General features: G+C 32.4%; 1 protein-coding gene across 2 annotated transcripts in view; it reads right to left on the minus strand.

Moving 5' to 3' along the window:
* Positions 1–3525, minus strand: part of LOC123694032 — a 54363-nt gene extending 50838 nt beyond the window's left edge. The window contains exon 1 of one of the 2 annotated variants that reach the window (XM_045639325.1): positions 3406–3525. The gene's annotated coding sequence lies outside the window, so the exon portion shown is untranslated. Of the gene's footprint in view, positions 1–3175; positions 3270–3405 lie in introns of those variants that run through there. The other variant, XM_045639326.1, reaches the window with a different exon arrangement.
* Positions 3526–6000: the final 2475 nt, after the last annotated feature.

A 6000-nucleotide genomic window follows, 5' to 3' on the forward strand; every position in this document is an offset into this window, starting at 1 on the left:
TACATTTTATGTGAGTATTAACTTCTTAATACACAAAATTTTAACAAATAATAATAATTGAACAGTATCCTTATAGCACTATAAACCACAATTAATACCAAGTTTATTGGGGAAAATCTGTAAAAAATGTGACTATACTGAGCATTTCCAAATATAGCAAACGTGCTTGAAATATTCCAATACTTAACAAAACCACTCTCCGGCACAGCGCTTAAATCCATTAATTTAAACGAAGTAATCACGTTAATTTATCTACTCAGATAAATTAAATGATAGTGAAATTAATGATAACACGAATGGAACTCAATATAAAAGGTATTGCACGAAAATCAACTATAATGAGCTCTTTATTGTAATTTGAGGAATTGTTTTATTCAGTAACGAAAACTTTATCGGAATTAAAAGAAGTTACAAGGGTTTCGTCGGTCTTTCTAAAGAGACGTTGCTTCTCAAACTCGTTATAAAATAGTAGAAGTGCTACTAATACGTTTAAATAAATGAATAAAATAATATATTATTGTAAAAGTTTGATTCATTCGAACAACATTATAATAAGAGCCGGGATTAAATTTATAAGATTAGTTGTATTTATTTATGTAGAGTTTCTCCACAGAATCGTTTACTTTTTATTAAAAATAAGGATTGGACCAGTTAATATACCTGAGTGTTAGTACTATTAGATGCACATACAGAAATATTAAATACATCATCTGCCACAATTTTATTAGTAATTGCAAATACCTATAACGTACAAATGAGTTCAAATTTTAAATAACTTACTCAATAATTTCTTCAGAACTTGAGAGCCTGTATACCATATCCTGAGGCACAATAACTAAAATCTAATTTACAAACACGAACTTACCCTAATAAATGACTTTATATTCAAACTGAATTGCTGCTTTAATTACAGTACATTAAGGACCAGAATCACGACGTCCGAATAAAGTAAGAATGCTTAACAATCGGAAAGACCTGCATGAGTACTCGTAAATAACTGTAGACTTTATAAATTCAGGTTATATACCAACCTATAATTTGTCCCACACAATCATTTATAAAATTAGTGTCTAGTCACTATACTAAAGACTATAATATAATATACTAGGTTTCCGCCCGCGGCTTCGCCTTCAATTGCAGAGAAAAATTATAGTTCCCGTTCCCGTAGGATTTCCGGGATTGCATCATTTTCCCGGGATAAAATATGTATGTATGGGCCTATGTCCTTTCTCGGGTATCAAAATATCTCCATACCAAATTTCATGACAATTGGTTGAGTAGTTTAGGCGTGATTGAGTAACAGACAGAAAGACAGAGTTACTTTCGCATTTATAATATTAATATGGATTATAGACTATAATATTATCATCGTGTATTAATCATAAGTATGACTTGAAAAAATGTTCCATAACTTTTATATTCATAACGCTGTCCGACAGAGCGAGCAGCCTTGCGAAACCAATTCCTGCGCGAAGCAGCTATGCCATGAAAAATTACGTCACACTCATTCCTCGGCAGAGCCACGTCCACACTGATCACGCAGCAATTGCTTCACAAGGCTGCTCGCTCTGTGGGTACCCGCCTATAGATAAACTATATTTTGAAATATATTACATAGCTCTATACATTTGTAAATGATAAAAAGTTCCTTACCTTAATTAAATCAGGAAGCAATTAGTGTCTAAGTCTTTTTCCCTGCACTTAATGTCAGCCTGATAAAGCACAAAGAAATCCCGGGTTTTATCCTCCGAGATATACATGAAATCTCAATCTGGTCAAAGGATACTTGCGTACAAAGGACATTAATTGTGTGAAATGTAACGCCTGGCCTTGTTTCGTAAAAGGTCTCTAATGACTGGGTACTAAGAGAAAAACGATAAAGTTCTAATTCAAGACTAAGGCGTACGAATGGGTTCGGCAATAAGGGTGATTTTTCAATCCTTGGTAAACCTATTCGTGAAGTACCTATTACATAATTATAAAAAATACTACCTATGAAATGTCAAAAGACAAGCAATTAGGGCATTTTGAAATGGTTGTTCAATCCCAGAATGAAAAAGCTGCCATAAGAGAAACAATGGAAGGAAGCAGTAACGCCCAGATACCTTAACAATATAATATGAAGGGAAATTATCAGAATTTATTAAATATAAATTTTGCTAAAACCTGACCTAAATGCCGATCACGAAAGCAACGGGGTGGACCCGTTACTAAATCAATTTTGGCTCTTTAATTGGGTCAGACTGCAAATTCACAGCTGAAGCACTAAGCTATTTTAAGATTGTTACTATATCTTTTATATAATTTTATTATATTCGTTCTTCGATAATCGTTCAGAAGTTTACAGACAGCTGTTTAAAACAGATCATCACGGTTCTGAGTTTAAAATGCTTAGGATTTGTTTCAATAAAAATAATTCGTCATGACTTCTAAGGGAATTAAATTATCATACAAAGTTATCTACTTAACATACCTTTACATAAGTGGGTCAAAAGGAGTAAGGAACAGAATATCATAATTATCAATAATTGTTTTAATTACATGAGTTTCTTGATAAGCATTTGTATTGACAGATATGGACAGATATTATATCAGAATCTCTTACATTAGGGTGGTGTAATATATGTAAACATTAAAATTGAACGACTTTAGAAGCAGCTGATAGCCTTTGTTTTGCCTGTACCTCACAAAAAAAATTGATGTAATATTTTGAAACGCGAATGTGATAATCGGTTTTAAAACACACTGATATTTTACACAATAATTAATTATGGGCTTTACAATTTCAAAAGAATAATATTGAGACAATAATAAGCCTAATCAATTTCCTCCAAATTGTAAATCGAATTGAACAAAAAATAGTAAAATCCCTCAATTTCGAAAAGGCCTACTCTAGATAATATTCGGTACCTATATTTGAGCATCAAAGAGAATAAGTTCTCGATTCGACCCCAAATGCGAATGCCTATAAATCTTCATAAGGAGGTACACCGTAACAGTAAAACACTCCGCCCAATTTTCAATATCAAAATATAGAGATATGCCGCAAACTCATTGAAACTTTGCCTCTACTTGTGATATATGACGCCTCCTAGTTGCTCCGCTTCGCAAAATAAAATTTAGGTCACAGGAAATTTTAGTTCAATCTTGTATAAGGTATAGGTAACATATGTACCTTGAAAGATAAAGTTCCTCTTGCGCAGATCATGCGCAGTACGCGCACACGCGATATTCGCCCTTACGAAATAAAGTTTTCAAAAACTTTTTCTCTACGTTACTCGAAAATTAATTAAGCAAAGTTAACAGCGCAATTCAAAAGTAAATGACACACAACAACAAACAATAAAAAATGACAAATGGCTAAATTTACAAAACAATACATAAAGTTAATTAAACGTTTCCTACCGTGCCACCGACGTAATCACTGTCATATATCATGCGATATACAGAACCGGCACCTGTAGAGCAAGCGATGCTACATACTACACGGTTCGGGAAGGCTTGGAACGAGCGCTTTGCGAGAGTTCCACGGATGTACTGAACGGCGAGCCCGCCCCGCGCGCCTCGCATCGACCGTGCACCCGCACCCTACTGAATGCGTTTACAGTCTTTTTAATAATCTTTGCCCAATTTCGTAAGTTTTACGTCTTGTGATACTTTAATTAAAAATTAGTTATTGTTATCGCATTTTTCAATAATTATTGTTTCATATTTGTATGGGACCTGTTTACTCTCTTTGTTATTTTAACTGTAAGATTTGTAAATTATAACAATATCGTAAACATTAGGACGTTAATTTCTTGTGGATTTTCTAATTACGTTTGGTTTTATTTGGCTTTACTTTAGTTTTAAGTAATTTTGATAGTAACTCAACGGTATGGAAAAGTAATTAATATTAGAAGGAACATTAATAAAGTTAGAAACTAAGTGAGTTTAATCACTTTTTAATTAGTCTTATGATGTATCGAGGCAGGTCATTGCTAACTATATACTACGTTGGAAGTTTTATTGAATTGTAATAGTATAATATAATAATTTCCCTAGGGCTTACTTAGATTTTGGGTAATTATATACAGGAGTCAAGCATGATTTGACTTCTTTCATGGGCGGTGGTGGTCGCTTAACGAATGGGTAGGCATCAGACGATAAACAATATAGGTAGTTATGCAATTATGTTGACTGTAATTTTAAATTTATAGTTTAGATTGGATAAAATTAAACAGAGAAATTTGAATGAATTTAATATTTAGTTTCATTGGCATTCAAAGGCTTTCATTGGATTTACTTATCCTTTTTTATTCCGCTTTGGATCGTTACGCCGTTGAAGTAAGTAAGTAAAGGCTTTACAAAAGCTCAAAAATTATCTTTTTACGGATATTTTTAATTCAATATAGTATAAAGTTATCTACTTATACAGATAGATACTAGTGGTCCACCCCGGCTTCTCCCATGGTACATATTTCGCAATAAAAGGTAGCCTATGTCCTTTCTCGGGTATCAAAATATCTCAATACCAAATGTAATGCAAATTGGTTCAGTAGTTTGGGCGTGATTGTGTAACAGACAGACAGACAGAGTTACTTTCGCATTTATAATATTAGTATGGATTGTAAAAAATGCTATTAATATAAGTACCACTAACACATGTTCGATGTACGCACATTGAAGACCCCGGAGTCATGATTATACATAAATAATGATGAGAACAGTAGTCTGAAAGTCTTGATTAGAAACTATTATGGACAAGGATAAAATAGAAAAATACCACACTATTGTAGGCCTGTTGAAGATAGATTAAACTTCAATTGAAATATCAGCGACTGTTATTATGTATCGATTGCTGTAGCAACGTCATAAATGATTTTTTAAACAACCAAAGCATTGAAAATTTATGCCGCTTATGTCTATAGACTTCAAAGAAACGATCTAATAAATATATTTGTGACAAGTTTTTAAGTATGCATAAAAAGGGGCGGGCGGGGTTTAGTAGTGTGTCGGAAAATTGATTAACTCTTTCTCTACTATTTTTCAAGAATACAGTATTTCGATATTATAAGTATTTTTTAAACATTAACATTCAGTCATTTAGAAATAATTAAAGTTAATTTTTGACCTTTTTTTACCTTGTTTTTGACCTCTTTTAAATGTGTCTCTTTATTTAAATCAATGGCAGTCTGGAAGAGAGCGCTGCCTAGCGATAAGGCCGCCATAACATGTACAATGTACATAGGTACATGTCTCTGTTTGACTTTCCATATGAATGACTTAATCCTCTTTTCTTGCAAAGTCTATCGTCCAAGATCGAACAGAGTTTCGAACCAATTTGAGAACTATTGTAAGATTTAATCGCAATCCAATTAAAACTACTTCAATACATACACCTTTGATCCACATAACGTCAAACACAAGACTGATTGCTCTACAATGGCGATTAAAGCAACATGATGTTAAACATTACCTTGTTCTTGTTTCAAATGTTTAATTGTATCCAAATTGGGACGTTACAGGATTACATTATTTTAATTTTATTTTAAAGGCGAAGGTAGGTGTATCAAACTTCTATAAACAAGTAGATATTGTTAGAGGGACAAAAATTTTTATCAAATTATCCATAAAATAACAATTTGTAAAAGAATCTTTATACCTTTAAAAATATTATACTTTTCCCCGATTATATTGATTTTGAAGTTAATTATTTACTATATTTGGCGGAAACGGATTTGTTTCATAAAATTAATATTCAGCGTATTAATAACTTATATGAATCTAACGCCAGGTCTCATAATATATCAAGCGTCTACAAAGTAAAACAAATAAATAAACATGCACATTATTAAAATAAGCATTTAGTTTAAATCTCAATCTACAATAATATTAATCACTTCTTCACAAATTAAACCCGAATTGAGATTTAACATTCCACATTATTGTAATACGTTTTTCTAAAATAAGCCCCTAAGCTCTGGGGTAAAGGCACAAACTACAAAGAGGGATGACACT

This window comes from Colias croceus, chromosome 8 (genome assembly GCF_905220415.1).
Source record: "Colias croceus chromosome 8, ilColCroc2.1".
Classification (NCBI taxonomy): domain Eukaryota; kingdom Metazoa; phylum Arthropoda; class Insecta; order Lepidoptera; family Pieridae; genus Colias; species Colias croceus.